We start from the raw sequence: 17,284 nt of genomic DNA, 5'->3' as shown, positions 1-17,284 counted from the left end.
AAACACAGAAAATGAATCGGGATTGAATACAACAGTCACTATGCGCACTTTCCTCCATGGGACTAATGTCTCAAACAGTCTACGCTTTGATCGTTCCCTGTAAGACCAGTAGTAGTTTCCGATGCACATCTGGAGACATTCTGTAATCTGTGGACCTTCAAAGTGTTGATGAAACACAGAAATTGCATCGGGATTGAATACAACAGTCCGCATGCACACTTTCCTCCATGGGAGTAAAGTCTGTAACAGTCTACGATTTGATCGTTCCCAGGAAGTCCAGTAGTAGTATCCGATGCACATCTGGAGGCATTCTGTAATCTGTGGACCTTCAAAGGGTTGATGAAACACAGAAATTTCATCGGGAGTGAATACAACAGTAACCATGCGCACTTTCCTCCATGGGAGTAATGTCTCAAGCAGTCTACGCTTTGATCATTCCCTAGAACACCAGTAGTAGTTTCCGATGCACATCTGGGGACATTCTGTAATCTGTGGACTATCAGAGTATTGATGAAACACAGAAATTGAATCGGGATTGAATACAACAGTCACCATGCGCACTTTCCTCCATGGGAGTAATGTCTCAAACAGTCTACTCTTTGTTCGTTCCCTGTAAGACAAGTAGTAGTTTCCGATGCACATCTGGTGTCATTATGTAATCTGTGGACTATCAGAGTGTTGATGAAACACAGAAATTGCTTTGGGAGTGAATACAACAGTCACCATGTGCACTTTCCTCCATAGGAGTAGTGCCTCAGTCAGTATACGCTTTGATGGTTCCCTGGAAGACCAGTAGTTGTTTCCGATGAACATCTGGGGGCATTCTGTAATGTGTGGTCTATCACAGTGTTGATGAAACAAGAAATTGCATCGGGATTGAATACAACAGTCACCATGCGCACTTTCCTCCATGGGAGTAATGTCTCAAACAGTCTACGCTTTGATATTTCCCTGTAAGACCAGTAGTAATTTCCGATGCACATCTATAGGCACTCTGTAATCTGTGGACCTTTAAAGTGTTGATGAAACACAGAAATTGAATCGGGATTGAATACAACAGTCACCATGCGCACTTTCCTCCATGGGAGTAATGTCTCAAACAGTCTACGCTTTGATCGTTCCCTGTAAGACCAGTAGTAGTTTCCGATGCACATCTGGTGTCATTCTGTAATCTGTGGACCTTCAGAGTGTTGATGAAACACAGATATTGCTTTGGGATTGAATACAACAGTCTCCATGTGCACTTTCCTCCATGGGAGTAGTGCCTCAATCTGTTTACGCTTTGATGGTTCCCTGGAAGACCAGTAGTTGTTTCTGATGAACATCTGGGGGCATTCTGTAATCTGTGGACTATCAGAGTGTCGATGAAACACAGAAATTGAATCGGGATTGAATACAACAGTCACCATGCGCACTTTCCTCCATGGGACTAATGTCTCAAACAGTCTACGCTTTGATCGTTCCCTGGAAGACCAGTAGTAGTTTCCGATGCACATCTGGTGTCATTCTGTAATCTGTGGACTATCGGAGTGTTGATGAAGCACAGAAATTGCTTTGGGATTGAATACAACAGTCACCATGTGCACTTTCCTCCATGGGAGTAGTTCCTCAATCGGTTTACGCTCTGATGGTTCCCTGGAAGACCAGTAGTTGTTTCCGATGAACATCTGGGGGCATTCTGTAATGTGTGGTCTATCACAGTGTTGATGAAACACAGAAATTGCATCGGGATTGAATACAACAGTCACCATGCGCACTTTCCTCCATGTTAGTAATGTCTAAAACAGTTTACGCTTTGATCGTTCGCCGGAAGACCAATAGTAGTTTCCGACGCACATCTGGGTGCATTCTGCAATGTGTGGACTATCAGAGTGTTGATGAAACACGGAAATTTCATCGGGATTGAATACAACAGTCACCATGCGCACTTTTCTCCATGGGAGTAATGTCTCAAACAGTCTACGCTTTGATCGTTCTCTGTAAGACCAGTAGTAGTTTCCGATGCACATCTGGAGGCACTCTGTAATCTGTGGACCTTTAAAGTGTTGATGAAACACAGAAATTTCATCGGGAGTGAATAAAACAGTAACCATGCGCACTTTCCTCCATGGGAGTAATGTCTCAAGCAGTCTACGCTTTGATCGTTCCCTAGAAGACCAGTAGTAGTTTCCGATGCACATCTGGAGGCATTCTGTAATCTGTGGACCTTCAAAGAGTTCATGAAACACAGAAATTTCATCGGGAGTGAATACAACAGTAACCATGCGCACTTTCCTCCATGGGAGTAATGTCTCAAACAGTCTACGCTTTGATCGTTCCCTGGAAGACCAGTAGTAGTTTCCGATGAAGATCTGGGTTCATTCTGTAATGTGTGGACTATCAGAGTGTTGTTGAAACACAGAAATTGCATCGGGATTAAATACAACATTCCCATGCGCAATTTTCCTAAATGGGAGTAATGTCTCAAACAGTCTACGCTTTGATCGTTCCCTGGAAGACCAGTAGTAGCTTCCGATGCACATCTGGAGGCATTCTGTAATCTGTGGACTATCAGAGTGTTGTTGAAACACAGAAAATGTATCGGGACTGAATACAACAGTCACCATGCGCACTTTCCTCCATGGGACTAATGTCTCAAACAGTCTACGCTTAGATCGATCCCTGCAAGACCAGTAGTAGTTTCCGATGCACATCTGGGGGCATTCTGCTATGTGTGGACTATCAGAGTGTTGATGAAACACAGAAACTTCATCGGGATTGAATACAACAGTCACCATGCGCACTTTCCTCCATGGGAGTAATGTCTCAAACAGTCTACGCTTTGATCGTTCAATGTAAGACCAGTAGTAGTTTCCGATGCACATCTGGAGGCATTCTGTAATCTGTGGACCTTCAAAGAGTTGATGAAACATAGAAATTTCATCGGGAGTGAATACAATAGTAACCATGCGCACTTTCCTCCATGGGAGTAATGTCTCAAACAGTCTACGCTTTGATCGTCCCCTAGAAGATCAGTAGTAGTTTCCGATGCACATCTGGGGGCATTCTGCAATGCGTGGACTATCAGAGTTATGATGAAATACAAAAATTTCATCGGGATTGAATACAACCGTCACCATGCGCACATTCCTCCATGGGAGTAATGTCTCAAAGAGGCTACGCTTTGATCGTTCCCTGGAAGACCAGCAGTAGTTTCCGATGCACATCTAGAGGCATTCTGTAATCTGTGGACTATCAGAGTGTGCTTGAAACACCGAAAATGTATCGGGATTGAATACAACAGTCACCATGCGCACTTTCCTCCATGGGAGTAATGTCTCAAACAGTCTACTCTTTGATCGTTCCCTGTAAGACCAGTAGTAGTTTCCGATGCACATCTGGTGTCATTATGTAATCTGTGGACTATCAGAGTGTTGATGAAACACAGAAATTGCTTTGGGATTGAATACAACAGTCACCATGTGCACTTTCCTCCATGGGAGTAGTGCCTCAATCAGTATACGCTTTGATGGTTCCCTGGAAGACCAGTAGTTGTTTCCGATGAACATCTGGGGTATTCTGTAATGTGTGGTCTATCACAGTGTTGATGAAACAAGAAATTGCATCGGGATTGAATACAACAGTCACCATGCGCACTTTCCTCCATGGGAGTAATGTCTCAGACAGTTTACGCATTGATCGTTCCCCGGAAGACCAGTAGTAGTTTCCGATGCACATCTGGGTGCATTCTACAATGTGGACTATCAGAGTGTTGATGAAACACTGAAATTTCATCGGGATTGAATACAACAGTCACCATGCGCACTTTCCTCCATGGGAGTAATGTCACAAACAGTCTACGTTTTGATCGTTCCCTGTAAGACCAGTAGTAGTTTCCGATGCACATCTGGAGGCACTCTGTAATCTGTGGACCTTTAAAGTGTTGATGAAACCCAGATATTTCATCGGGATTGAATACAACAGTCACCATGCGCACTTTCCTCCATGGGAGTAATGTCTCAAACAGTCTACGCTTTGATCGTCCCCTGGAAGACCAGTAGTAGTTTCCGATGCACATCTGGTGTCATTCTGTAATCTGTGGACTATCAGAGTGTTGATGAAACACAGAAATAGCTTCGGGATTGAATATAACAGTCACCATGTGCACTTTCCTCCATGGGAGTAGTGCCTCAATCAGTTTACGCTTTGATCGTTCCCTGGAAGACCAGTAGTAGTTTCCGATGCACATCTGGTGTCATTCTGTAATCTGTGGACTATCAGAGTGTTGATGAAACACAGAAAATGAATCGGGATTGAATACAACAGTCACTATGCGCACTTTCCTCCATGGGACTAATGTCTCAAACAGTCTACGCTTTGATCGTTCCCTGTAAGACCAGTAGTAGTTTCCGATGCACATCTGGAGACATTCTGTAATCTGTGGACCTTCAAAGTGTTGATGAAACACAGAAATTGCATCGGGATTGAATACAACAGTCCGCATGCACACTTTCCTCCATGGGAGTAAAGTCTGTAACAGTCTACGATTTGATCGTTACCAGGAAGTCCAGTAGTAGTATCCGATGCACATCTGGAGGCATTCTGTAATCTGTGGACCTTCAAAGGGTTGATGAAACACAGAAATTTCATCGGGAGTGAATACAACAGTAACCATGCGCACTTTCCTCCATGGGAGTAATGTCTCAAGCAGTCTACGCTTTGATCATTCCCTAGAACACCAGTAGTAGTTTCCGACGCACATCTGGGGACATTCTGTAATCTGTGGACTATCAGAGTATTGATGAAACACAGAAATTGAATCGGGATTGAATACAACAGTCACCATGCGCACTTTCCTCCATGGGAGTAATGTCTCAAACAGTCTACTCTTTGTTCGTTCCCTGTAAGACAAGTAGTAGTTTCCGATGCACATCTGGTGTCATTATGTAATCTGTGGACTATCAGAGTGTTGATGAAACACAGAAATTGCTTTGGGAGTGAATACAACAGTCACCATGTGCACTTTCCTCCATGGGAGTAGTGCCTCAATCAGTATACGCTTTGATGGTTCCCTGGAAGACCAGTAGTTGTTTCCGATGAACATCTGGGGGCATTCTGTAATGTGTGGTCTATCACAGTGTTGATGAAACAAGAAATTGCATCGGGATTGAATACAACAGTCACCATGCGCACTTTCCTCCATGGGAGTAATGTCTCAAACAGTTTACGCATTGATCGTTCCCCGAAAGACCAGTAGTAGTTTCCGATGCACATCTGGGTGCATTCTACAATGTGGACTATCAGAGTGTTGATGAAACACAGAAATTTCATCGGGATTGAATACAACAGTCACCATGCGCACTTTCCTCCATGGGAGTAATGTCTCAAACAGTCTACGTTTTGATCGTTCCCTGTAAGACCAGTAGTAGTTTCCGTTGCACATCTGGAGGCACTCTGTAATCTGTGGACCTTTAAAGTGTTGATGAAACCCAGATATTTCATCGGTATAGAATACAACAGTCACCATGCGCACTTTCCTCCATGGGAGTAATGTCTCAAACAGTCTACGCTTTGATCGTTCCCTGTAAGACCAGTAGTAGTTTCCGATGAACATCTGGGGGCATTCTGTAATGTGTGGTCTATCACAGTGTTGATGAAACAAGAAATTGCATCGGGATTGAATACAACAGTCACCATGCTCACTTTCCTCCATGGGAGTAGTTTCTCAAACAGTCTACGATTTGATCGTTTCCTGGAAGACCAGTAGTAGTTTCCGATGCACATCTGGAGGCATTCTGTAATCTGTGGACCTTCAAAGAGTTGATGAAACACAGAAATTTCATCTTGAGTGTATACAACAGTAACCATGCGCACTTTCCTCCATGGGAGTAATGTCTCAAACAGTCTACGCTTTGATCGTTCCCTAGAAGACCAGTAGTAGTTTCCGATGCACATCTGGGGGCATCCTAAAATGTGTTGACTATCAGAGTGTTATTGAAACACAGAAATTACATCGGGATTGAATACAACAGTCACCATGCTCACTTTATTCCATGGGAGTAATGTCTCTAACAGTTTACGCTTTGATCTTCCCTGGAAGACGAGTAGTAGTTTCCGATGAACATCTGGGTTCATTCTGTAATGTGTGGACTATCAGAGTGTTGTTGAAACACAGAAATTGCATCGGGATTAAATACAACGGTCACCACGCGCAATTTTCCTAAATGGCAGTAATGTCTCAAACAGTCTACGCTTTGATCGTTCCCTAGGAGGCCAGTAGTAGTTTCCGATGCACATCTGGAGGCACTCTGTAATCTGTGGACCTTTAAAGTGTTGATGAAACCCAGATATTTCATCGGTATTGAATACAACAGTCACCATGCGCACTTTCCTCCATGGGAGTAATGTCTCAAACAGTCTACGCTTTGATCGTTCCCTGTAAGACCAGTAGTAGTTTCCGATGAACATCTGGGGGCATTCTGTAATGTGTGGTCTATCACAGTGTTGATGAAACAAGAAATTGCATCGGGATTGAATACAACAGTCACCATGCTCACTTTCCTCCATGGGAGTAGTTTCTCAAACAGTCTACGATTTGATCGTTTCCTGGAAGACCAGTAGTAGTTTCCGATGCACATCTGGAGGCATTCTGTAATCTGTGGACCTTCAAAGAGTTGATGAAACACAGAAATTTCATCTTGAGTGTATACAACAGTAACCATGCGCACTTTTCTCCATGGGAGTAATGTCTCAAGCAGTCTACGCTTTGATCGTGCCCTAGAAGACCAGTAGTAGTTTCCGATGCACATCTGATGTCATTCTGTAATCTGTGGACTATCAGAGTGTTGATGAAACACAGAAATTGCTTTGGGATTGAATACAACGGTCACCATGTGCACTTTCCTCCATGGGAGTAGTGCCTCAATCAGTTTACGCACTGATGGTTCCCTGGAAGACCAGTAGTTGTTTCCGATGAACATCTGGGGGCATTCTGTAATGTGTGGTCTATCACAGTGTTGATGAAACACAGAAATTGCATCGGGATTGAATACAACTGTCACCAAGCGCACTTTCCTCCATGTTAGTAATGTCTAAAACAGTTTACGCTTTGATCGTTCGCCGGAAGACCAGTAGTAGTTTCCGATGCACATCTGGAGGCACTCTGTAATCTGTGGACCTTTAAAGTGTTGATGAAACACAGAAATTTCATCGGGATTGAATACAACAGTCACCATGCGCACTTTCCTCCATGGGAGTAATGTCTCAAACAGTCTACGCTTTGATCGTTCCCTGTAAGACCAGTAGTAGTTTCCGATGCACATCTATAGGCACTCTGTAATCTGTGGACCTTGAAAGTGTTGATGTAACACAGAAATTGCATCGGGATTGAGTACAACAGTCACCATGCGCACTTTCCTCCATGGGAGTAGTATCTCAAACAGTCTACGCTTTGATCGTTCCCTGTATGTCCAGTAGTAGTTTCCGATGCACATCTGGAGGCATTCTGTAATCTGTGGACCTTCAAAGAGTTGATGAAACACAGAAATTTCATCGGGAGTGAATACAACAGTAACCATGCGCACTTTTCTCCATGGGAGTAATGTCTCAAGCAGTCTACGCTTTGATCGTGCCCTAGGACACCAGTAGTAGATTCCGATGCACATCTGGGGGCATTCTGTAATCTGTGGACTATCAGAGTGTTGATGAAACACAGAAAGTGCATCGGGATTGAGTACAACAGTCACCATGCTCACATTCCTCCATGGGAGTAGTATCTCAAACAGTCTACGCTTTGATCGTTTCCTGGAAGACCAGTAGTAGTTTCCGATGCACATCTGGAGGCATTTTGTAATCTGTGGACCTTCAAAGAGTTGATGAAACACAGAAATTTCATCGGGAGTGTATACAACAGTAACCATGCGCACTTTCCTCCATGGGAGTAATGTCTCAAGCAGTCTACGCTTTGATCGTGCCCTAGAAGACCAGTAGTAGTTTCCGATGCACATCTGGGGGCATTCTGTAATCTGTGGACTATCAGAGTGTTGATGAAACACAGAAATTGAATCGGGATTGAATACAACAGTCACCATGCGCACTTTCCTCCATGGGAGTAATGTCTCAAACAGTCTACGCTTTGATCGTTCCCTGGAAGACCAGTAGTAGTTTCCGATGCACATCTGGTGTCATTCTGTAATCTGTGGACTATCGGAGTGTTGATGAAACACAGAAATTGCTTTGGGATTGAATACAACAGTCACCACGTGCACTTTCCTCCATGGGAGTAGTGCCTCAATCGGTTTACGCTCTGATGGTTCCCTGGAAGACCAGTAGTTGTTTCCGATGAACATCTGGGGGCATTCTGTAATGTGTGGTCTATCACAGTGTTGATTAAACACAGAAATTGCATCGGGATTGAATACAACAGTCACCATGCGCACTTTCCTCCATGTTAGTAATGTCTAAAAAAGTTTACGCTTTGATCGTTCGCCGGAAGACCAGTAGTAGTTTCCGACGCACATCTGGGTGCATTCTGCAATGTGTGGACTATCAGAGTGTTGATGAAACACAGAAATTTCATCGGGATTGAATACAACAGTCACCATGCGCACTTTTCTCCATGGGAGTAATGTCTCAAACAGTCTACGCTTTGATCGTTCCCTGTAAGACCAGTAGTAGTTTCCGATGCACATCTGGAGGCACTCTGTAATCTGTGGACCTTTAAAGTGTTGATGAAACACAGAAATTTCATCGGGAGTGAATACAACAGTAACCATGCGCACTTTCCTCCATGGGAGTAATGTCTCAAGCAGTCTACGCTTTGATCGTTCCCTAGAAGACCAGTAGTAGTTTCCGATGTACATCTGGGGGCATCCTAAAATGTGTGGACTACCAGAGTGTTGATGAAACACAGATAGTGCATCGGGATTGAACACAAGAGTCACCATGCTCACTTTATTCCATGGGAGTAATGTCTCTAACAGTTTACGCTTTGATCGTTCCCTGGAAGACCAGTAGTAGTTTCCGATGAAGATCTGGGTTCATTCTGTAATGTGTGGACTATCAGAGTGTTGTTGAAACACAGAAATTGCATCGGGATTAAATACAACATTCCCATGCGCAATTTTCCTAAATGGTAGTAATGTCTCAAACAGTCTACGCTTTGATGGTTCCCTGGAAGACCAGTAGTAGCTTCCGATGCACATCTGGAGGCATTCTGTAATCTGTGGACTATCAGAGTGTTGTTGAAACACAGAAAATGTATCGGGATTGAATACAACAGTCACCATGCGCACTTTCCTCCATGGGACTAATGTCTCAAACAGTCTACGCTCTGATCGATCCCTGCAAGACCAGTAGTAGTTTCCGATGCACATCTGGGGGCATTCTGCTATGTGTGGACTATCAGAGTGTTGATGAAACACAGAAACTTCATCGGGATTGAATACAACAGTCATCATGCGCACTTTCCTCCATGGGAGTAATGTCTCAAACAGTCTACGCTTTGATCGTTCAATGTAAGACCAGTAGTAGTTTCCGATGCACATCTGGAGGCATTTTGTAATCTGTGGACTATCAGAGTGTTGATGAAACACAGAAAATGAATCGGGATTGAATACAGCAGTCAAAATGCGCACTTTCCTCCATGGGAGTAATGTCGCAAACAGTCTACGGTTAGATCGTTCCCTGCAAGGCCAGTAGTAGCTTCCGATGCACATCTGGAGGCATTCTGTAATCTGTGGACCTTCAAAGAGTTTATGAAACACAGAAATTTCATCGGGAGTGAATACAACAGTAACCATGCGCACTTTCCTGCATGGGAGTAATGTCTCAAACAGTCTACGCTCTGATCGTTCCCTAGAAGATCAGTAGTAGTTTCCGATGCACATCTAGGGGCATTCTGCAATGTCTGGACTATCAGAGTTATGATGAAACACAGAAATTTCATCTCGATTGAATACAACAGTCACCAAGCGCACTTTTCTCCATGGGAGTAGTATCTCAAACAGTCTACGTTTTGATCGTTTCCTGGAAGACCAGTAGTAGTTTCCGATGCACATCTGGAGGCAATCTGTAATCTGTGGACCTTCAAAGAGTTGATGAAACACAGAAATCTCATCGGGAGCGAATACAACAGTAACCATGCGCACTTTCCTCCATGGGAGTAATGTCTCAAACCGTCTACGCTTTCATTGTTCCCTGGAAGACCAGTAGTAGTTTCCGATGCACATCTGGAGGGCATTCTGTAATCTGTGGACTATCAGAGTGTATTTGAAACACAGAAAATGTATCGGGAGAGAATACAACAGTCACCATGCGCACTTTTCTCCATGGGACTAATGTCTCAAACAGTCTACGCTTTGATCGATCCCTGCAAGACCAGTAGTAGTTTCCGATGCACATCTGGGGGCGTTCTGCAATGTGTGGACTATCAGAGTGTTGATGAAACACAGAAATCTCATTGTGATTGAATACAACAGTCACCATGCGCACTTTCCTCCATGGGAGTAACGTCTCAAACAGTTTACGCTTTGATCGTTCACTGGAAGACCAGTAGTAGTTTCCGATGCACATCTGTGAGCATTCTGTAATGTGTGGACTATCAGAGTGTTGATGAAACACAGAAACTGCATCGGGATTGAATACAACAGACACCATGCGAACTTTCCTCCATGGTTGTAATGTATCAAACAGTCTACGCTTTGATCGTTCCCTGCAAGACCAGTAGTAGTTTCCGAGGCACATATGGAGGCATTCTGTAATCTGTGGAACTTCAAAGAGTTGATGAAACACAGAAATATCATTGGGATTGAATACAATAGTCACCATGCGCACTTTCCTCCATGGCAGTAATGTCTCAAACAGTCTACGCTTTGATCGTTACCCGGGAAGACCAGTAGTAGCTTCCGATGCACATCTGGAGGCATTCTGTAATCTGTGGACTATCAGGGTGTTGTTGAAACACAGAAAATGTATCGGGATTGAATACAACAGTCACCTGCGCACTTTCCTCCATGGGACTAATGTCTCAAAAAGTCTACGCTTAGATCGATCCCTGCAAGACCAGTTGTAGTTTCCGATGCACATCTGGAGGCAATCTGTAATCTGTGGACCTTCAAAGAGTTGATGAAACACAGAAATTTCATCGGGAGCGAATACAACAGTCACCATGCGCACTTTCCTCCATGGGAGTAATGTCTTAATCAGGCTACGCTTTGATCGTACAATGTAAGACCAGTAGTAGTTTCCGATGCACATCTGAGGGCATTCTGTAATCTGTGGACCTTCAAAGAGCTGATGAAACACAGAAATTTCATCGGGAGTTAATACAACAGTAACCATGCGCACTTTCCTCCATGGGAGTAATGTCTCAAACAGTCTACGCTTTGATCGTTCCCTAGAAGATCAGTAGTAGTGTCCGATGCACATCTGGGGGCATTCTGCAATGTGTGGACTATCAGAGTTATGATGAAACACAGAAATTTCATCGGGATTGAATACAACCGTCACCATGCGCACTTTCCTCCATGGGAGTAGTATCTCAAACAGTCTACGCTTTGATCGTTCCCTGGAAGGCCAGTGGTAGCTTCCGATGCACATCTGGAGGCATTCTGTAATCTGTGGACTATCAGAGTGTTGTTGAAACACAGAAAATGTATCGGGATTGAATACAACAGTCACCATGCGCACTTTCCTCCATGGGACTAATGTCTCAAACAGTCCACGCTTAGATCGATCCCTGCAAGACCAGTAGTAGTTTCCGATGCACATCTGGGGGCATTCTGCTATGTGTGGACTATCAGAGTGTTGATGAAACACAGAAACTTCATCGGGATTGAATACAACAGTCACCATGCGCACTTTCCTCCATGGGAGTAATGTCTCAAACAGTCTACGCTTTGATCGTTCAATGTAAGACCAGTAGTAGTTTCCGATGCACATCTGGAGGCATTCTGTAATCTGTGGACTTTCAAAGAGTTGATGAAACATAGAAATTTCATCGGGAGTGAATACAATAGTAGCCATGCGCACTTTCCTCCATGGGAGTAATGTCTCAAACAGTATAAGCTTTGATCGTCCCATAGAAGATCAGTAGTAGTTTCCGATGCACATCTGGGGGCATTCTGCAATGCGTGGACTATCAGTGTTATGATGAAACACAGAAATGTCATCGGGATTGAATACAACCGTCACCATGCGCACTTTCCTCCATGGGAGTAGTATCTCAAACAGTCTACGCTTTGATCGTTTCCTGGAAGACCAGTAGTAGTTTCCGATGCACATCTGGAGGCATTCTGTAATCTGTGGACCTTCAAAGAGTTCATGAAACACAGAAATTTCATCGGTAGTGAATACAACAGTAACCATGCGCACTTTCCTCCATGGGAGTAATGTCTCAAACAGTCTACGCTTTGATCGTACTCTAGGAGATCAGTAGTAGTTTCCGATTCACATCTGGGGGCATTCTGCAATGTGTGGACTATCAGAGTTATGATGAAACACAGAAATTTCATCGGGATTGAATACAACCGTCACCATGCGCACTTTCCTCCATGGGAGTAATGTCTCAAAGAGTCTACGCTTTGATCGTTCCCTGGAAGACCAGCAGTAGTTTCCGATGCACATCTAGAGGCATTCTGTAATCTGTGGACTATCAGAGTGTGCTTGAAACACAGAAAATGTATCGGGATTGAATACAACAGTCACCATGCGCACTTTGCTCCATGGGACTAGTGTCTCAAACAGTCTACGCTTTGATCGATCCCTGCAAGACCAGTGGTAGTTTCCGATGCACATCTGGGTGCATTCAGCAATGAGTGGACTATCAGAGTGTTGATGAAACACAGAAATAGCTTCGGGATTGAATATAACAGTCACCATGTGCACTTTCCTCCATGGGAGTAGTGCCTCAATCAGTTTACGCTTTGATCGTTCCCTGGAAGACCAGTAGTAGTTTCCGATGCACATCTGGTGTCATTCTGTAATCTGTGGACTATCAGAGTGTTGATGAAACACAGAAAATGAATCGGGATTGAATACAACAGTCACTATGCGCACTTTCCTCCATGGGACTAATGTCTCAAACAGTCTACGCTTTGATCGTTCCCTGTAAGACCAGTAGTAGTTTCCGATGCACATCTGGAGACATTCTGTAATCTGTGGACCTTCAAAGTGTTGATGAAACACAGAAATTGCATCGGGATTGAATACAACAGTCCGCATGCACACTTTCCTCCATGGGAGTAAAGTCTGTAACAGTCTACGATTTGATCGTTCCCAGGAAGTCCAGTAGTAGTATCCGATGCACATCTGGAGGCATTCTGTAATCTGTGGACCTTCAAAGGGTTGATGAAACACAGAAATTTCATCGGGAGTGAATACAACAGTAACCATGCGCACTTTCCTCCATGGGAGTAATGTCTCAAGCAGTCTACGCTTTGATCATTCCCTAGAACACCAGTAGTAGTTTCCGACGCACATCTGGGGACATTCTGTAATCTGTGGACTATCAGAGTATTGATGAAACACAGAAATTGAATCGGGATTGAATACAACAGTCACCATGCGCACTTTCCTCCATGGGAGTAATGTCTCAAACAGTCTACTCTTTGTTCGTTCCCTGTAAGACAAGTAGTAGTTTCCGATGCACATCTGGTGTCATTATGTAATCTGTGGACTATCAGAGTGTTGATGAAACACAGAAATTGCTTTGGGAGTGAATACAACAGTCACCATGTGCACTTTCCTCCATGGGAGTAGTGCCTCAATCAGTATACGCTTTGATGGTTCCCTGGAAGACCAGTAGTTGTTTCCGATGAACATCTGGGGGCATTCTGTAATGTGTGGTCTATCACAGTGTTGATGAAACAAGAAATTGCATCGGGATTGAATACAACAGTCACCATGCGCACTTTCCTCCATGGGAGTAATGTCTCAAACAGTTTACGCATTGATCGTTCCCCGAAAGACCAGTAGTAGTTTCCGATGCACATCTGGGTGCATTCTACAATGTGGACTATCAGAGTGTTGATGAAACACAGAAATTTCATCGGGATTGAATACAACAGTCACCATGCGCACTTTCCTCCATGGGAGTAATGTCTCAAACAGTCTACGTTTTGATCGTTCCCTGTAAGACCAGTAGTAGTTTCCGTTGCACATCTGGAGGCACTCTGTAATCTGTGGACCTTTAAAGTGTTGATGAAACCCAGATATTTCATCGGTATAGAATACAACAGTCACCATGCGCACTTTCCTCCATGGGAGTAATGTCTCAAACAGTCTACGCTTTGATCGTTCCCTGTAAGACCAGTAGTAGTTTCCGATGAACATCTGGGGGCATTCTGTAATGTGTGGTCTATCACAGTGTTGATGAAACAAGAAATTGCATCGGGATTGAATACAACAGTCACCATGCTCACTTTCCTCCATGGGAGTAGTTTCTCAAACAGTCTACGATTTGATCGTTTCCTGGAAGACCAGTAGTAGTTTCCGATGCACATCTGGAGGCATTCTGTAATCTGTGGACCTTCAAAGAGTTGATGAAACACAGAAATTTCATCTTGAGTGTATACAACAGTAACCATGCGCACTTTCCTCCATGGGAGTAATGTCTCAAACAGTCTACGCTTTGATCGTTCCCTAGAAGACCAGTAGTAGTTTCCGATGCACATCTGGGGGCATCCTAAAATGTGTTGACTATCAGAGTGTTATTGAAACACAGAAATTACATCGGGATTGAATACAACAGTCACCATGCTCACTTTATTCCATGGGAGTAATGTCTCTAACAGTTTACGCTTTGATCTTCCCTGGAAGACGAGTAGTAGTTTCCGATGAACATCTGGGTTCATTCTGTAATGTGTGGACTATCAGAGTGTTGTTGAAACACAGAAATTGCATCGGGATTAAATACAACGGTCACCACGCGCAATTTTCCTAAATGGCAGTAATGTCTCAAACAGTCTACGCTTTGATCGTTCCCTAGGAGGCCAGTAGTAGTTTCCGATGCACATCTGGAGGCACTCTGTAATCTGTGGACCTTTAAAGTGTTGATGAAACCCAGATATTTCATCGGTATTGAATACAACAGTCACCATGCGCACTTTCCTCCATGGGAGTAATGTCTCAAACAGTCTACGCTTTGATCGTTCCCTGTAAGACCAGTAGTAGTTTCCGATGAACATCTGGGGGCATTCTGTAATGTGTGGTCTATCACAGTGTTGATGAAACAAGAAATTGCATCGGGATTGAATACAACAGTCACCATGCTCACTTTCCTCCATGGGAGTAGTTTCTCAAACAGTCTACGATTTGATCGTTTCCTGGAAGACCAGTAGTAGTTTCCGATGCACATCTGGAGGCATTCTGTAATCTGTGGACCTTCAAAGAGTTGATGAAACACAGAAATTTCATCTTGAGTGTATACAACAGTAACCATGCGCACTTTTCTCCATGGGAGTAATGTCTCAAGCAGTCTACGCTTTGATCGTGCCCTAGAAGACCAGTAGTAGTTTCCGATGCACATCTGATGTCATTCTGTAATCTGTGGACTATCAGAGTGTTGATGAAACACAGAAATTGCTTTGGGATTGAATACAACGGTCACCATGTGCACTTTCCTCCATGGGAGTAGTGCCTCAATCAGTTTACGCACTGATGGTTCCCTGGAAGACCAGTAGTTGTTTCCGATGAACATCTGGGGGCATTCTGTAATGTGTGGTCTATCACAGTGTTGATGAAACACAGAAATTGCATCGGGATTGAATACAACTGTCACCAAGCGCACTTTCCTCCATGTTAGTAATGTCTAAAACAGTTTACGCTTTGATCGTTCGCCGGAAGACCAGTAGTAGTTTCCGATGCACATCTGGAGGCACTCTGTAATCTGTGGACCTTTAAAGTGTTGATGAAACACAGAAATTTCATCGGGATTGAATACAACAGTCACCATGCGCACTTTCCTCCATGGGAGTAATGTCTCAAACAGTCTACGCTTTGATCGTTCCCTGTAAGACCAGTAGTAGTTTCCGATGCACATCTATAGGCACTCTGTAATCTGTGGACCTTGAAAGTGTTGATGTAACACAGAAATTGCATCGGGATTGAGTACAACAGTCACCATGCGCACTTTCCTCCATGGGAGTAGTATCTCAAACAGTCTACGCTTTGATCGTTCCCTGTATGTCCAGTAGTAGTTTCCGATGCACATCTGGAGGCATTCTGTAATCTGTGGACCTTCAAAGAGTTGATGAAACACAGAAATTTCATCGGGAGTGAATACAACAGTAACCATGCGCACTTTTCTCCATGGGAGTAATGTCTCAAGCAGTCTACGCTTTGATCGTGCCCTAGGACACCAGTAGTAGATTCCGATGCACATCTGGGGGCATTCTGTAATCTGTGGACTATCAGAGTGTTGATGAAACACAGAAAGTGCATCGGGATTGAGTACAACAGTCACCATGCTCACATTCCTCCATGGGAGTAGTATCTCAAACAGTCTACGCTTTGATCGTTTCCTGGAAGACCAGTAGTAGTTTCCGATGCACATCTGGAGGCATTTTGTAATCTGTGGACCTTCAAAGAGTTGATGAAACACAGAAATTTCATCGGGAGTGTATACAACAGTAACCATGCGCACTTTCCTCCATGGGAGTAATGTCTCAAGCAGTCTACGCTTTGATCGTGCCCTAGAAGACCAGTAGTAGTTTCCGATGCACATCTGGGGGCATTCTGTAATCTGTGGACTATCAGAGTGTTGATGAAACACAGAAATTGAATCGGGATTGAATACAACAGTCACCATGCGCACTTTCCTCCATGGGAGTAATGTCTCAAACAGTCTACGCTTTGATCGTTCCCTGGAAGACCAGTAGTAGTTTCCGATGCACATCTGGTGTCATTCTGTAATCTGTGGACTATCGGAGTGTTGATGAAACACAGAAATTGCTTTGGGATTGAATACAACAGTCACCACGTGCACTTTCCTCCATGGGAGTAGTGCCTCAATCGGTTTACGCTCTGATGGTTCCCTGGAAGACCAGTAGTTGTTTCCGATGAACATCTGGGGGCATTCTGTAATGTGTGGTCTATCACAGTGTTGATTAAACACAGAAATTGCATCGGGATTGAATACAACAGTCACCATGCGCACTTTCCTCCATGTTAGTAATGTCTAAAAAAGTTTACGCTTTGATCGTTCGCCGGAAGACCAGTAGTAGTTTCCGACGCACATCTGGGTGCATTCTGCAATGTGTGGACTATCAGAGTGTTGATGAAACACAGAAATTTCATCGGGATTGAA

Source organism: Schistocerca gregaria, chromosome 3 (assembly GCF_023897955.1).
Source record: "Schistocerca gregaria isolate iqSchGreg1 chromosome 3, iqSchGreg1.2, whole genome shotgun sequence".
In the NCBI taxonomy this organism is placed as follows: Eukaryota; Metazoa; Arthropoda; class Insecta; order Orthoptera; family Acrididae; genus Schistocerca; species Schistocerca gregaria.
Note: the sequence above shows the minus strand (reverse complement) of the source record.